This window comes from Panthera pardus, unplaced genomic scaffold, assembly GCF_024362965.1.
Source record: "Panthera pardus isolate Hobbes unplaced genomic scaffold, ASM2436296v1 HiC_scaffold_27, whole genome shotgun sequence".
NCBI lineage: Eukaryota > Metazoa > Chordata > Mammalia > Carnivora > Felidae > Panthera > Panthera pardus.
This window is the reverse complement of record NW_026526843.1, coordinates 85,416,504-85,434,673: the sequence shown is the minus strand read 5'-3', so window position 1 is coordinate 85,434,673 and position 18,170 is coordinate 85,416,504. Positions and strand designations below refer to the sequence as shown.

At 42.8% G+C, this 18,170-nt stretch overlaps 1 non-coding gene and 1 pseudogene across 1 annotated transcript; one reads left to right on the top strand and one right to left on the bottom strand.

Moving 5' to 3' along the window:
• Nucleotides 1–18,170, top strand: part of LOC109248120 (nucleoplasmin-3-like) — a 63,916-nt pseudogene that overhangs the window by 27,524 nt on the left and 18,222 nt on the right.
• On the bottom strand, nucleotides 13,161–13,245 carry TRNAR-UCG (transfer RNA arginine (anticodon UCG)). The gene has a single exon. It is a non-coding gene; the product is annotated as a tRNA-Arg (tRNA).

Sequence of the window (18,170 nt, the reverse complement as noted above, 5' to 3'; positions counted from 1 at the left end):
GCATCCAACTCTTGATCTCAGCTCAGTTTTTGACCTCAGGGTTGTGAGTTCAAGCCCCTTGTTGGGCTCTGCACTGGGTGCAAAGCATACGTAAAAAAATTTTTTTTTAATGAAATGCTTGACCAAACGCTCTGTTGCAAGATAGTGCCCAAGCATATGCACGCTCATCGTTAATGACGGGAAGTGCAAAACAGCACAAACGCTTTGGTGGGATTTTGGCAATATGGAATGGAATTAAATACATACATACTCTTTTACTCAGCCGTACTGAAAATACACCTCCACAAGACTAACACGATATATTCTTAAGTTTATTAGGCATGTATTATTTATCACATGACTGAAAATAATGCATCTCTGTTCCTGTAGAGTGGTCGAACAAACTAGCCCCGCAATGGAGTACGATACAGCTATAAAGAAGGAATGGAGACAGACTCCATGAATCAAAACTGAGTACTTTCCGGGGCACCTGGATGGCTCAGTCAGTTAAGCGTCCAAGTCTTGATTTCAGCGCAGGTCATGATCTCACTGGTTCGTGAGTTCAAGCCCCAGATCTCTCTCTCTGCTCCTCCCCTACTCGTTCTCTCTCTCTCAGTCTTTCTCTCTCAAAATAAATAAATAAACTTAAAAAAAAAAAACCTGAGTACTTCCCAAGATGTATTAAGCAAAAAAAAAAAGAGAATCAAGGTACAGAACAGTCTACAGTCGGCTACATTTTGTGTACGAAAGAAGGGGGAAAATACCACCTGCCACACACATAGGTATAACAACGTGTGTCTACACACATATACATTATTTACATTGTGTATATTGTATATATATATATATATATATATATATATGCATATATATATATATAAAACATAAAACTATATATAACCCCATATGTATAGTTACATGTACATGGGCTTAATATTTGCAAAAACAAAAAAATATGCAGGAAGGACCATCAGAAACATAAAAATTGCTACTATGGAGGTATGAACGGAGAGAAAGGTATCAAGATGGGACTGAGACTTCTTTGAGGATGACTTTCTGTGTAGTTCTCGCTTTTGAAATCTATTAATATTTTACATATTCAAGGCTAAAATTACATCAAAAAAAGCAAAAAAAAAAAAAAATCAAATCCTAATATGGACCATAAGCAGAAACCGATGAACCTTGCTGTGTATCAAAGAATAGATAGTGTACCTGGGTGGCTCAGTCAGTTGAGGGTCTGACTTGGCTCAGGTCATGATCTCAGGTTTGTGAGTTCAAGCCCCACCTGGGGCTTGCTGCTGTCAGTGCAGAGCCCGCTTTAGATCGTCTGCATCCTCCCCCGCCTCAACCTTTCCCCCGTTTGCACTCTCTCTCTCTCTCAAAAATAAATAAACATTAAAAAACTTGATAATATAATCACACAGGGAAAAAAACCACAAATCCTTTCAAGCAACTTATGAGCACTGTTCTCTGACTCCAATACGCTATATATTTAGTGGCATATATTCTAAAGGTAAAAAGAGCTGCAATATATATATATATATATATATATATATATATATATATATATATATCTTAAACTTTACTCCCCAGATTTATTGTCAATACTATCAGTTTGGTTGAAATATATTGTAGGATAAATATTGTATATTTATTGTATATAAATATATACATATATATTTATACAATATATATACAATATAAATATATTGTAGGATATCCAAATTGCAATTTGACAATTTGGGCATGAATGAGAAAATTGCTGTATTTTACTGTAGCAGGAAATAAGTAAAAATTTAAAGGCCTGTGATACCCAAAGAGAGGGAGGGGTGGAGAAAAAAAGTGAGAGGAGAAGAAGGAGAAAAGGAGGAGAAGGAGGATTTTGACTGTGGTACTGTGGTTATTTAAGAGAATGTCCTTGATCTCAGGAAACGTACAGTGAAGTATTCAGTAATGGGGCTTGATGTTGCCAGCTTACTTTCATTTTAGAGTGTTCAATTCAGAAAACAAAAAACCAAAAACAAAGCACATAGGGACACCCGGGTGACTCAGTCGCTTAAGTATCTGACTTCAGTTCAAGTTGGGATCTCACAGTTTGTGGGTTCGAGCCCCACGTCAGGCTCTGTGCTGACAGTGTGGAGCCTGGAGCCTGTTATGAGTTCTGTGTCTCCCTCTCTCTCTCCCCCTCTGCCACTCATGCTCAGTCTCTGTCTCTCAAAAATAAATAAACATTAAAAAAATTAAGAGAAAAAAGCATATATGCACATTCACGTAGAAAGAAAGAGAGAGAGAGGCGCCTGGGTGGCTCAGTCAGTTAAGCAGACGACTTCAGCTCAGGTCATGATCTTGCAGTTCATGGATTTGAGCCCCGCGTAGGGTTCTGTGCTGACAGCTCGAAGCCTGGAGCCTGCTTCGGGTTCTGTGTCTCCCTCTCTCTCTGCCCTTCCCCTGCTCGCGCTCTGTCTGTCTGTCTCTCTCTCTCTCTGAAAAATAAACATTTAAGAAAAGGAAAGGAAGAGAGAGAGAGAGAGTAAAACAGATGGGGCAAAATGTAAACAATCGGTGAATCTGAGTGAAGAACGTTAGAGAGATCCTTACACTTATACGTAGAACTTGAAACCAAATCAAAGTAAAAAATTAGCATACAAAAAGTTACTCCAAAAATACTACCTTCGCGGCGGGTGCAACATTTGAGAGCAGGCCAGGTGGAAGGGTTTCCCTTTGTGCTCAAATCTTAACCCCGGTGCAGGAGGCAGGGTGATCAGAAAACAGAAAAGGTCCCGTTCCGAATCCCCAAGTCGATCCTTCCATAATGGAGAACACATGTTTTGCAGGATGGAAAAGTCTCTGGGTTTTGTCATTAGACGTCAGTAGGGCGTTAACTGCACAAAGCAAATGTGCAATTTGGTGTTTCAGGGGATGGTGTTTTAGAGATCGAACAACAAGTGCTAAAACCAGGTATGGGCCACACCCCAGCTTGGGTTGATTGTGCCTGCGACAGGGAGGGGTCTGGTGTATACATCGGGCCGCGTGTATGTGCACAGAGGTCAAGCCCCAAAGAGTGAAGGAGTGGAGGAATTCAAGAAACTTGACCGCAGGAGCATTCTCCTGAATAAAAGCCCCAGAGGGGGAGCAGCAGGAGGCCACAGCATCAGGCCTTTGCCACCGCCTCATTAACACATCATTAAGAAGAGTCCATTCTACCCAAGCGAGTGCTTCCCAGAAAAATGGGTTATTTCGGTCCCCTTAAAATTCATAAATGCTGCCCAGAAAGCCCCAGGTTTCCTGTAATGTCTATTAAAAATTCTGGATATTCTAGCAACAATATCCAACCGCCACTGGAGAGAAGGCATAACATTGGATTGAATATTCAGTCTCTGGGGATCATTCCTAAAATACCTGATAGTCTCTTAAAAATGTGTAATATGGCAAACCGTAAGAGACTCTTAAACACTGAGAACAAACTGAGGGTTGATGGCGGGGGGGGGGAGGGGAAAGTGGGTGACGGGCACGGAGGAGGTCACCTGTTGGGATGAGCACTGGGTGTTGCATGGAAGCCAATTTGACAATAAATTACATTTAATATAAAAAAATAGGATACATCTTGGGAAAGGACGAAAAAATGTGTAATACGTCTCATTCTCTAAAAACTAAAATGCAAGAAAACCATTTCCATTATGAGGGTTTGGGTGGGGTTTTTTCTTTTTGAATTATCAAAACTCAAAGGGTTTACTCTATAGTGAATGTAAGTTGAGGTTGGCCTTGATTCCTGAAGCGTTGTTTCTCTAGGGCTATAAAACTACTTTTATTTCAGAGTATCTTCTATTTCACTGGAAGGAAGGAAATTGACATTTACTCCAGAATGAAGCTCATTCCAAACTCAGAAGAGAAAGAAAGAAAACACTAGGAGAGTCTTTTGCACTAGAAAGGATTAGCATTAGCACCATTTTGTCCATGTCCCCCTGGGTTGTTTTTGTCACTGAGAATTTCTTACTGCAACTATTTTTTCCTTTCTTCATTTCCCAGTCGTTTCTTCTTTTTATAGAAGAGAATGCTCACAATATTACCCCAATGAGGCAGATCGTGTCTTATTCTCTCCTTGCCACTGAAAGGCCATATAAAAGCGTTGCAGAAAGTTTGGCAAAACGATGAAGAAAACCCATCGAACATCTCACCATCCTACAACAAGGGCGCTGTCCAATTCTGTGCATTTCTTCCCAGCCTCTGTTCGTAGCCCCACGTTTTTACACAGCCCCAAAGTGTGTGCAAGTGGGGGCTTTTTACTCACCTTTACATATCTCATCGTGTAAGTGCCTACTTTCAACGTTATAATTCTTAGTGCTAAGATGACATCCAATAAAGTGGCTATGGCGTAATTTCTCTACCATTAAACAGCTAGATTGCTCCCTATTTTTCAACATTAAGCAAATTGTATCAAAAATGTCTTCACCTCTACAGCGTTCACTTTCTCTTTCGATCGTTTCCTTAAGATAAATCCCTAATAGAATATGAGTGCTTTTATGGCAATTGACCTGTCTTGTCAAATCGCTTTCTAAAAGTACCGTTAATCAAATGACAACCTTTCAGCGTCAAGTACCTTCCAGATCTGCCACATTCTCCTCAGCACTCCTGCACATGATTATCTTAATCATCATGCTTTGGGCCCATTTAGTAGATGAGACGTGGCCTCATTTAGTATTCTATGCCATCACCTATTTGATTTTTTTTTTAACTTTAAAGGCTTTATTATTATTATTTTTTTTAGAACAGGTTCACTGTAAAACGAAGAGGAAAATTTTCTATATACCCGCTGCCCTACACATGCATAGCCTCCCCCCCTTATCAACATCCCGAAGGAGAGTGGTACGTTTATTACAATTGATGAATCTGCGTTGACCTGTCATTATCGCCCAGCGTCCATGGTTTCCATCGGGGAGCCGCTCTTGATATCGTACATTCTAGGGATTTGGACAAACGTATCATGACACGTATCCACCATCAGAGAATCATACAGAGCAGTTTCCCTATCCTAAAAATCCTCTGCACTCTGCCTATTTATCCTTTCCTCCTCTCCAATCCCAGGCAACCACTGATCTTTTACGGTCTCCATGGTTTTGCCTTTACCAGAATGTCCTATAGTTGGAATCAGACAGTATGTAGCCTGTTCAGATTGGCTTCTTCCATTAGTAACATGTATTTCAGATTTTCTCCATGTCTTTTCATGGCCTGGCTGCTTGTTTCTTTTTAATACTGAATAATATTCCATTACCTGGATGCACCATAGTTTATTTTATCCATTCACCTGCTGAAGAACATTTCGGTTGCTTGTACGTTTGACATTCATGAATGACGCTACTGTAAATATCATGTGCAGGCTTTTGTGTAAATATTCTATTTGATTTTTTTAATGTTTATTTCTGAAAGAGGGAGCATGAGCGGGAGAGGAGCAGTGGGGGGGGGGGAGGGCAGAGGATCCGCAGCGGGCTCTGCGCTGACCGCGGCAAGCCCGACGTGGGGCTCAAACACACAAAGTTCATGAGATCATGACCTCAGCTGAAGTCAGACGCTCAACCGACTGAGCCACCCAGGTGCCCCATTCTGTTTGATTTTTATTTGCCCGTCTTTAATTGGAACCAAAGCTGAAACTTTCATCTTATTTGTATTTTCTAAAGTAGGGAATTTTTGTGTGAATTTTCTTTGTCCCAATCTTCCATGGATATCTGCATGTTTTATATTCTGGTCAATTTCTACTTTTGGGGGGGGTTTTAAAACTCACATCCCTGCAAATCATTACCTGAAGCATTCTCCTCAGTATGTGGCTTGCTGTTTGATCTTGTTTTTCAAAACGATGGTCTTGATGTTTATATGATTGACTCTATCTTTCCTCTTGTGCTTCCTTCGAAGGCTTTAAAGTTTTTAAAGTTAACTCTCCTCCAGAAACCTGAAAGATATTCGAATACTCTTCTACTTAACTTGCCTATATGCTTATAATTTATTTTGGTGAATTCGGTGACATTCACTTCTAAGTTATTCTTTTTCTACGTTGCCCACCACTTATCTGAATTGCAATATTTTGGATGCCTCCTTTATGTTATCTGTGATCAGATCGATTTCTGGATTTTCCTTTCTCTTCCATTGATCAATGCCAGCTCTTCCTCTACTACTGTGCTCTTTATGTTTTTGTTGGTGATGAACAGGCATTTGGATGGCATCTGTAATGGGGTCTGTATTAGCTCAGGTTGTTCTGACAAAATACCACAAACTGGGCGGCTTAAACAACGGACACATATTTCTCGTGGTTCTGGGGGCCAGGAGTCCAAGATCAAGGTGCCATTTGACTCACTTGATAGTGAGGGCTCTCTTCCTGACTTGCGGATGGCTGCCATTTTGCTGTATTTTCACATGGCAAAGAGAAAAGAAGGAACTCTCTGGTGCCTCTTCTTATAAGAACACTAATCCCATTAGATCAGGGCCCCACCCTTATGAACTGATTTAACTTTAATTGCTTCCTGACTCTAAATACAGTCACATTGGGGCTTGGGGCTGTAACATGAATTTGCAGGGGACACCATTCATCCAGAGTGGGGTCACGTTTCCCAACAAGCATCCAGTCCAGTTATGTTCCTGACCCTATGGTTTCAGACTGCTGAAGATTCTAAAAGCCAGCCACAGCCCCCAGCATGTAATTCTAATCATCGTTCTAGATCCTCAGTCTCAGCCTCTACTCCCGTGATTTGTCTCTGGCCTCTTTTGATCGTGCCAGCCCTGTACATCCCTCCTGACCTTTGGAATCTCAGTAACCCTGCGTGGCTCTGGCTCTCTACTCCATTCTTCCTTGGAGACCCTGTGGCCTCAGGTGAGAACTTTTATTGAACTGTCATCAGGCTGACCCCCAACTCCCTGCAGATCTAGAGTTTCTTCTAAAAGGGTAAGGCACGTAATGGCCCCACAATTCACCTTCCGGTTGCACACTGACTCATAATACAGGGCTCTATGACACCTTTATCTCTGATGACTGTGGTTTAGGTCAATGTAATGGGCCTGTATGTCAGGCTTCTTAAGTAAGAACCTTAGGACAGGGCTATCCATATGTAAGGGATGGCTAAAGTCAATACTGCTTGCATGTAATACTCTCTTGCCATGTCTTCAAGACCGTTCTCTTACTCTACATGCTATTCCACATCTTTTTTGAAGAGACTGGTGTTCTCATTGTTAGGTTTCCATCTGGTTGGACATGTCAGCATGACGACGGAGACCCTCTCCTTAAGTTTTGGAATCTTCAAGGCCATGGAGAAAAACCAGATCCTATTTGGAAGGATGGACGTTCTTCAACAACTCATTCACCCCCAGAAAACATGGTCTTTTGTTCTCCATTATGAAAAATCTCTTAAAATGGCCGCTGAGAATAGGAGTCTTTGGCCAGGGACTATTTTATTTGTCCCTCCATCTCCAGCTCAAAATGTAGTACCTGGCCCATAGTAGACACCTAACAGATATTTATGGAAGACAAGAAAGACAAGGTGCATTGAAACCTGGGAGCTGGGATCAGTTTTTAATTTTATATATTTGAGTTATTTGATGGTTTCTTGAATGTGTGACCCCTTCGCCATAGGTACACCAAGATGCTGCTCACAGAGACAAAATGCTGAGTCGCAGGGCCATTCTTCCAGTGGTTTGGCCAGAAGTGTGCTTTCCAAAGAAGGGTCTACCAGAGATCTCTGCCTAAAATTTAGAAGAGGGGAGGAGGCTTGTACTCATTCTTCAGTTCTGTGGGTAGTTTCAAAGATGAGTAAAAGTAATGTGCCCCCATTAGACACTGTTCGTGTCGAAGAAAGATGACTCCGAAATTAATGCTGAGCCTGCGCTTTTATTTACTTATTTATTTCTTCATTCATTTATTTACTTACTTTTGAGCCTGCAGTTTTAAAGGTGAAATTGCTTTACGTATTTTGAAGACAGTGGAGATCGGTGATAAGACATTTACTATCCTTTCCTAGTCCACCCCCCCCCAAATTGGACCTTACAAAAGTTATAAGATTGATGTTCCCATGACTTAGCGTCAAAAACAGCATCACATCATTCAGACACATCACTTAGAAATTGTAATTCATGGAGTTGAGGATCAGGAAATCAATCTGGTGTCAATTCACGTCAAGTTCCTGCTGTGAGAACTTTCTATTTTATAGCCTTTCTTATCTGAACAACTCTCCTGCATCTTTCTCCCTCATTGCTCCCAGTTTCTCTTATCCTCTATTATTATTTACCATTTTAAATCTGTGTGGCTTGACGGACACTCTATTTGAAAGTTGTTAACACAAAGTTTCATGGCTAAAGCACCACACTCTTGGTAGCCAAACAACTTGTGCTACCTACCCCACAGATGGTAGAACATTCTCAGAATTCTGTTCTGGGCTCCCAGGAACGTGGTCTTAGGGACTTAGCCGGGCTCTTACATTATGAAGGTAGAAAGTCCTGAGAACGAAGAAGCAAACAGAAATTCATGAGTATGAAATCTGCACCCATCGATGTGACCGTGCTGCAATTAAAAAAAAAAATTTTAATGTTTATTTATTTTTGACAGAGAGAGAGACACAGAATCGGAAGCAGGCTCCAGGACTCCGAGCTGTCAGCACAGAGCCCGACGCGGGGCTCGAACTCACAGACCGCGACGTCATGACCTGAGCCACCCACTGAGCCACCCAGGCGCCCCTGGCGTTGCTGCAATTTACTGTTGAGGACTCCAAGGCACCAAACAGAGGGAGTGCCTCAGCACAGTGCTTTTCCAACTTGAATGTGTACTTGGATCACCGGGGGATTTTGTTAAATGCAGATTTTAATTCAGTAGATCTGGGGCGAGGCCTGAGATTCTGCATTTTCTAACACTCCCAGGTGATGCTGATGACCCGTGGACCACACTCCGAGGAGAGTAGTCTTTTTATGATTTCTTTATGTACATCTTCTTGGTTGAAAGAAAAAAAAATTGTTGCCGTTTATGAAGCCATGAGTGATAAAACAAGATAAAAAATAAAAAAGGTGAAGAAATTGAGATTTTTGCCAATTGACACACGTTACCGCATAACTTTCAGATGTACAATATTTACATATTCGGTTTACGTATGTTGTGAAATGATTGCCATGACAGCTTCAGCTAACATCCGTCTTCTAACCTACATACAGTAAAAAGGAGAAAAAGGAAACTATTTTCTCCCTGTGATGGAAACTCTTGGGATTCACTCTCGTAACAACTGCCCGGTAATATCACACAGTAGGGTTGGCTACAGCCGTCATGCTGTATGTTACATCCCTGTTACATTCTCTTATAACTGAAAGTTTGTACCTTTGATCACCTTCCTCCACTCCCCCCGCCCCCGCCTCCCTCTGCCTCTGGTCACGACAATGCTGAGGTTAAGGAGGGAAAAGTAGGAAAGGAAGAAAGGAAAAAAGCAGAAGTCTAGAAGGATCAGATGATGCGGGAACTGCAAACCGTCGTGACCTTGAACAATTGCTAGAGAAGGGAAAGCATTTGTGTACTTTTTAATGTCCAGAACAAGATGAAACACTCGGCCTGTTACAAATCTTCCGGTGTTTGTGAGATAAAGCCTTCTCGGTGTTCAGCAGAAGCAAGCGCCAGGGGCATCATTTCCTGTGGGTGAAGCAGTGTTCTGAGAGGAAATAGAATGGTTAACTCTTCGCTTTAATTTTTTTTTTTTTTTTTAAATCACACGTGCGTCTGTGTAGGCCAACGGCAGAACGCCAACATGTAGATTTACGGCTCTCTGATGCTCTCGCTTATTTCAAGGATAAGATTTAGGATCTCTAGGATGGGAGGACTGCACATCCTTCAGTATGGATTATTTATATAGAGATAAATCATATGTATGTATCCAGCCCAGGAAAAGTTTGGGTAACAGGTTACATGAAAAGGTATGGAATGATTTTGTCCAAAGTTGAGTACAAGGCCTCCATTAGGCACAGTCCCCCAAGGTTTGCTAAGATGTAGGCTAACTGGTCCTTCAGTTACTCACCCCATCTCCAATCTTTAGAATGTATATATGAGGCTAGATGGCCACTAATGTGATCTTCAGCTTTATGTGTTACCCCAAGGCGAACCAGTAGAAAAACCATCAATCTGAGCCTCTTCCAAATTACTGACCCACAGAATTTTGAGCAAATAAAGTGGCTGCTGTTTCCATCTACTAAGATTTGGAGTGTCTTAACCCACTAAGTCTGTATGCAACAGTAGATAACTGATATCGATCCTGGTAGAGTAGATCATGAGGGCATGGCATGGAGAGGAACATCAGTACTGGGTCAAACCGTACTGCCACCTTTGGGCGAGCAAAGTCAAGTCCTTGCCATGAAGGGGATCCTTGAAAGGACTCCACCCAAAAAAGCTACCTGCTGGGGCAAAAAAAAAAGACCCCACAAGAATAGAGATTATGGGAAACCCCCTAGAAGCAGAAGATGAGAGGTATTATTAACAGAGGTCTACCAGAAAGCTTAAAGGTAACAGAAAGGTATAGTGAGGTAGCTTCCGCCAATGCACTTCATGGAAGGTATCCAACAGCCAAGAGAAACATCGACAACACCAATCCAAGCTCTCTTTTCTCCATCCTTTCCTTAGCAGAGCCACTGATGGAAGTCGAATAAAGAGTAAAGTAGAATAAACCTGTTGCGCGCTTGTACCAAATCTGGGCAATTCCATAACTCGCAAAACTTACATTTACATTTAAAGACCTTTCAAAGAATATTCTATGCGCAATAGGTGGCTTACAGACACCTAATAAAAATGAAATGATATTATCTTATTCATTCATCCATCCATCCATTCATTCAATAAACACAGATTTAGGGTGATTTTCCCCAGGCAAGCTGTAGGATCTAAGAATTCACCAATAAGCAATATAAAGTTCTTAAGCGTCATCGAGCTTACATTCTAGTGTTGGGGACAGATAAAAGAGGTAAATACATAGTCTAGTATCAGTGGGAAGTCCTCGAATGAAAATAAACATGTATTTTCTGATACCATTCCGGTGAGAGGGTCACCTCATTACCGTTGGGTGAGGATGATAGTTCAGGTTCTCCATTCAGCTTCCATTAACCCTTGGGTGAAAGGGGCTCCTTGTCATTCCTTGGTGGCAGTTGGGTACCAAAAATGTGGATGAGGAGAGGACAGCAAGGGAGTAACGGAGGGCAGAGATGCTACCCTTCATTAGGTCCTAACACTTCCCAAGCAGCCAGCGAAGTTCTCAATATGTAGTTACTTAAGACAACTTAAATATTCAACATCAGGACAATGGATAATTAATTGTGACATATTTATACAATGGAATACTATGCACCAATGACCACAAACAAATGGTAGCTACGTGCGTCAAAATGGATGAATTTCAAGAACATAATGTGACAAATAAAAAGCAAGTCACAGAAGAAAACATATACTGTACTTATAACTAAATAAAGCTTGAAAATGGGCAAAACTAAGTGAGCAGGGGAGGGGCAGAGAGAGAGAGAGAGAGAGAGAGAATCCCAAACGGGCTCTGCACTGTCAGCGCAGAGACCAAGGCGGGGCTCGAACACATGACCGTGAGATCATGACCGGAGTTGAAATCAAGAGTTGGATGCTTAACCGACTGAGCAACCCTGAGCAAAATATTTTTAGGGATACCTGAATGAGTGCAAATGAAAAACCATAATGAACAATAAGGGAATGGTTAACAAAGCTTGAAGACAATAGTTGAATCTGGAAGGAGTGGGATGTGACTAGGGAGAGGTATACAGAAGACTTCAAAAATATTGGTAATATTCTAACTCAGCAGTTCTTAAACTTTGATCTGCGTCAAAATCAGGAGGAAAACTCGGTCAAAGGCTGAGCCCTATCCTGCTTCCATGAACTTGAACCTCTTTCTTCTCTATTAGCTCTCCAGTTGATTCTGGTAGGCAACAAGGGTTGAGAACCAAGCTAGGTAGTAGGTAAACAGAAGTTTATTGTGTAATTATCATTTAGCTATGTGTGTGCGTTAAATACGTCCTTTATACGCGTAATACGTTCCATCTGAAACCTTCACGGAATTGTCTTGACAGCCTTGTCCCTACTTCCTAGGCTTGAAAACTTCCAGCAGCCTAAGACTCTTGACCATGGCTGGACAGACCTCAAGATGCTCTATGGGGCAGTCTACGTTGAGAAATTAGAGTGTTCAGTCCCGGTTGAGTCAAAACTCCAAGCTTGATGTAGCATTAAACTACATTTCTCTCTCACTCTGTATGTGCTTCAGACTAGAAGTCTTCGACAGAAAAGATGCGGTGTGGTTGACACGGTTGACTTCTTTTTTCCCCCTTAAATCCCCCTCCACTAGCTGCTATGGTCAAAGTTAACACCTACTGTTACTACTGTCTGTTGCTACTACCGTTATGATTCTCTATCAACGGGTCTGTCTTCTCTCACTTTTGCTTTCCCTGCAACCCATTCTCCACACAGCGGCCTGGATAACATTTGTTTTATGTTTTTTAAGTGTAACTAATTTAGGCTTATTGGAAAGGTATATAAGTAGTACAAGAGAGTTCCTTGTATCCCTCAATCAGGTTTCCGTAACGTTCGCACCTTATATAACCACGGCACACTTATTAAAACCGGGAAATTCGCATAGGCACAATAATACTAACTAAACTACATGCTTTATTCTAATTTTAGTAGTTTTCCCACTGCCTTTTTTTTTTTCTTTCTCTTTCAGGATCCTATGCAGGATCGCACATTGCATTTGGTTGTTGGTTCTGCTTAATCTCCCCCCATCTATAAAAGTTCTTCACTCTTTCCTTCTCTTTCATGACCTTGACACATTTGAAGAGTAATAGTGAGTTACTTCGGTCAGATGTCCCCTGGTTTCGGTTTTTCTGATGTTTTTTAATGATTGGAAGGAGGCGTTGGAGTAGGCCTTATTGAAAGATTTTTCAGAGGTCTCCAGTACACTAGAATTAAAAAATCACACACGGTGTGGTAGTTTGAGCTGCCCAGGAAGCAGACCGTGAGATGGAGTTTACTGTGCAGGATCTTTTTTTTTTTTTAAAGTGTATTCATTTTTGAGAGACAGAGAGAGACAGAGCGTGAGCGGGGGAGGGGCGGAGGGAGAGGGAGACACAGAATCTGAAGCAGGCTCCATCCAGGCTCTGAGCTGCCAGCATGGAGCCCGACGCGGGGCTCGAACCCACGGGCCGCGAGATCATGACCTGAGCCGAAGTCAGACGCTCAACCGACTGAGCCACCCAGGCGCCCCTGTGCAGGATGTTTTTTAGAGAGGGCTTGTCTGCCCTTAGCACTCCCAGAAGTTGGGACAATAAGTCCTTCAGTGAAAGGGGATCTAGATGGTACATGATAAGCATTCTGCCGAGGTGTCTTTCAGTTCAAAGTCATTTCTCCTTTAGAAAATGTCATGCACTCATCCTTCAGAAACGAGCTAAAATATCAGTGTCACAGTGAGGCCTTCCTGCTTTCCTTCTTCCTATTTCATGATTTATGATGACATATCTGTGTACTGGCTCCTGATGGGGCCGGGAGCTCCCTAAAGGCAGGGAGCATGTACATCTGATTCACCTCTGTTTACCGCCACTTAAGTTGGGGCCCAGCCCATAGCAAGCCCTCAATAAATTGTCTCAAAATGAACGGATCACAGGATAAGTGGATGAAATAAAATATGATAAATCCGAGTTTGTTAGACACAACTTCAGAGTTCCAGACAACCCGGAAGTGATCTAGGATATGTGGTGTGGTGCAATCTCCTGAAGTAAAGGGTTCAAGAGGTGGATAATTGAAGTGAGAGAGTCAGAAGTCAAGGAGAGAGTCAAATCTGACGTTGACGATGGATGGCTTTAGTCTGCTCAGGCGACCGTAACCAAATACAATAGACAGGGTAGCTTAAACAACAAAAACTGATTTTCTCACAATTCTGGATGTGGAGCATTCAAGATCAAGGTGCCAGCATGCTCGGGCCCTTTAGCTGGCTTACAGATGACTGCCTTCTTGCTTGGACTGCTGGCTTGTCTTCCTTTGGCGGAGAGACAGAAGGCAAGTTCTCTGTCGTCTCCTCTTGTAATACTAACCCCATCGGGAGGGCCCCACCGTCATGATCTCATCTAACCCTAATTGTCTTCCAAAGTCTCCACTTCCCACACCCCAACACCGAGGGTGGAGGGCTGCAACACAGGAATTGGGGGGGTATACAAGTCGGTCCATAGCAAGACGCAATGCATTTTCGATTAAGTCTGTTTAAAGGACCATTAACTTACGGAATGTTGCCTTTCGAGCTTGTCTAAAAGCCTAAACGCATTCACTCGTTATCCTTTTCTAAAGCATATTCTCAAAGAATAATACCGCCACACGTGAAGTTTGAAATACTAACGATATACTCCTGCGGGCAACGCGTACTGTTGAAAATTGACTATGAGCAACACACCACGTTTGAAACATCCACTTTCAAGCATCCAGGCGCATTCAACGCTCCTGGGGAATCTGGCTGAAATACAGATTCCTGGGCTCCAGATCTGGTACCGCCGTCACTTCAACCGGAGCCCCCAAGTGATTTGGGAGCGTGCTGGTGAGGGTTCGGTTGCGTGTTGGTGCCAGGGCGCGGCAGCATCTCCACGGGGTCTGGTTGACGTCTATGGCCGTGCCAGGTGTTCAGGCAACGGGAGAAAAGGAAGGGCGCCTCTCGTAGCCAGCAATCCTCTACTTCCGTTGTGCAAGAGCGTGCATGCGTGCACGCGCACGTAGGCGCACACGCACAACGGGAGAGAAATGGTGCGAAAGGATCTGATTGGGGCTGGGAAGAGCTGGTGGGTAGCTCTGGGAGAGTCAGGAGGTGAGGGCCGCCTGCCACAGGATCATCACTGAGTGGAGAAGCATAATGACTGACAAAAATGTTTTTTAAATTTTAAAAAGGATTTTTTTAAACATTTTATGTATTTTTGAGAGAGAGAGAGAGAGGGCAAGGGCAGAGGGAGAGGGGGACACAGAATCCGAAGCGGGCTCCAGGCTCCGAGCCATCAGCACAGAGCCCGACGCGGGGCTCGAACTCACGAACCTGGAGACCGTGACCTGAGCCGAAGTTGGACGCTCGACCGCCGGAGCCACCCAGGCGCCCCTAAATCTTCTTTAAATCAAACTTTTAAAGCAGTTTTAGGTTCATAGAAACATTGAGGTGACATCACAGAGATTTCCCATGTACCCCCTTCCCTGCTTCCATACACCCACAGCCTCCCCCATTACCAGCATCCCCCACCAGAATGATGCATTTGTTACAACTGAGGAACCTACATGGAGGCACCGTCATCACTCCAAGCCCATTGTTTACTTTCCGGTTCACTCCTGGTGCTGTACATTGTATGGGTTTGGACAAATGTATGATGACATCTATCCATTATTACAGTACCACACAGAGTATATTTAACGCTCTCTCACCCCTAAAGCCTGGCAATCACCGATCTCTAGATTGTCTCCGTAGTTTCGCCTTTTCCAGGAGGTCATGCAGTTGGAACCATACGTTAGGCAGCCTTTTCAGTTTGGCTTCTCCCACTTAGTAACGTGCACTGAAGGTCCTTCCATGTGTTTTCATGGCTTGAGAGCTCATTTCTTTTTTAGCCCTAATATTCCATTGTCTGAATGTGCCACGGATTATTTATCCGTTCACCTACCAAAGGGCATCTTGGGTGTCCCCAAAGTTTGGCAACTGTGAATAAAGCCGCTGTGAACGTCTGTGTGCCGGTTTTTGTGAGAACATGAGTTTTCAACTCCTTCGGGTAAGCATCAAGGAGTACAGTTGCTGGCTCGTATAGTAAAAGAATATTTCGCTTTGATAAAGAGCTGCCAAAGTGTCTTCCAAAATGGCTGTACCACTGTGTATTCTCATCAGCAATGAATAAGTGTTCCCTACTGTTCTACCTCCTCACTAGCATTTAGTGATCAGTGTTCCAGATTTTTTACATTCTTAAAGGCATGCAGGAGTAGCACAATAGTTTTAATTTACATGTCCCTGATGATATAGGATGTGGGGTATATTTCCATATGCTTGCCTGCTCTCTGCAACTGCTTTTTGACCATAAAAATGTGTCCATAAAAATCTTTTACCCGTTTTTTAATTGTCTGTTTTTATAGTTGAGAGGTTTTTTTTTAAACTTTATTTACTTATTTTGAGAGAGAGAGAGAGAGCGAAAGCAGGACCGGACAGAGAGAGAGGGAGAGACAGAATCCCAAGCAGGCTCCGCACTGTCAGAGAGGAGCCTGACGTAGGGCTTGAACCTCGAGATCATGACCTGGGCGGAAGTCAGATGCTTAACCAACTGAGTCATCCAGGCGCCCCTATTGTTGAGTTTTAAGAGATCGTTGTACATTTTGGATAACAGCCCTTTATCAGAAGTGTCTTTTTAAAAATATTTTCTCCTGGGGGGCACCTGGGTGGCTCAGTCGGTTGAGCACCCGACTTCGGCTCAGGTCATGATCTCACGGATTGAGGGTTCGAGCCCCGCGTTGGGCTCTGTGCTGACAGCTCGGAGCCCGCAGCCTGCTTTGGATTCTGTGTCTCTGTCTCTCTAACCCTACCCCACTTGTGCTCTCTCTCAAATATAAATTATATTCTACCCCCCCGGACACACACACACACACACACACACACACACACACACTGTGGCTTATCTTCTCATTGTCTTCACATTGTCTTTGGCAGAGCAGAGAGTTTTTATTTATTTTTTAGTTTTTGTTTTTAGCTTGTTAAAAACATGTTCGTCTCAAGCGTTGTTTAACACTTCACTACCTGCATCACTGAGTGGGGATCACTTCCATTCACTGAAATAACACTGTGCCGAGCACAGCTTAAAACTGTGGGCGCTTAAAAATCTTCAATAAGATAGACTTTTACACTTCACTACATACATTAAGGAATGAGTATGAGTTCCCGTCTCTGAAATAACACTGTTCTGAAGGCAGCTTTCAGGTAGCTTGTTAGAAACATCACTATTACAAGTTTTTTTTTTGTTTTTTTGTTTTTTTGTTTTTTTTTTTTTAACGTTTATTTATTTTTGAGACAGAGAGAGACAGAGCATGAACAGGGGAGGGTCAGAGAGAGGGAGACACAGAATCCGAAACAGGCTCCAGGTTCCGAGCTGTCAGCACAGAGCCCGACGCGGGGCTCGAACTCACGGACCGCGAGATCGTGACCTGAGCCGAAGCCGGCCGCTCAACCGACTGAGCCACCCAGGTGCCCCATCACTATTACAAGTTTTTAGACACTTCTCTACACGCATTACAGAATGTGTATCTCTTCCATTCACTGACATAACACTGCTGTTGATGAAGTTTGTACGTAGCTTGTTATAAACATGTTACTACAAGTATCTTTTCTTTCCAGTTTTGTTGAGAAACAATCGACATACATTGCTGCTTAAGGTTCAGATATACAATATGATGGTTTGATTTACATACGTAGTGAAATGATTACCGTGATAGCTTCAACTAACATCCATCTTCTAACCTACATGCAATAAAAAGGAAAAAAAGGAAAATAGTTTCTCCCTGTGATGAAAACTCTTAGGATTTACTCTCGTAACAACTGTCCAGTATATCACACAATAGGGTTGGCTACAGTTGTCACGCTGTATGTTACATCCCCAGTACTTACTTCTTAAAAATTTTTGCAATGTTTATTTACTTTTGAGAGACAGAGAGAGACAGAGTGTGAGCGGGGGAGGGGCAGAGAGAGAGAGGGAGACACAGAATCCGAAGCAGGCTCCAGGCTCCGAGCTGTCAGCACAGAGCCCTACATGGGGCTCCAACCCACAAACCGTGAGATCATGACCTGAGCTGAAGTCAGACGCTCAACCGACTGAGCCACCCAGGTGACCCTCCCTAGTACTTATTTATCTTATAACTGGAAGTTTGTACCCTTTGACCCCCTTCCTTCACTTCCCCCCACCCTCTGCCTCTGGTAACTACAATTCTCATCTCTTTTTCTATGAGTTTGTGTATTTGTTTTTTTCCACATGCAAGTGACATCATACATGATTTGTCTTTCTCTGTCTAACCTATCTCCCTTAGCATAATGCCTTCAAGGTCCATCCATGTTGCTGCAAACGGTAGGATTTTTCTCATTTTTATGGCTGAATAATATTCCACTGTATGTATTTACCACAACTTCTTCATCCATTCA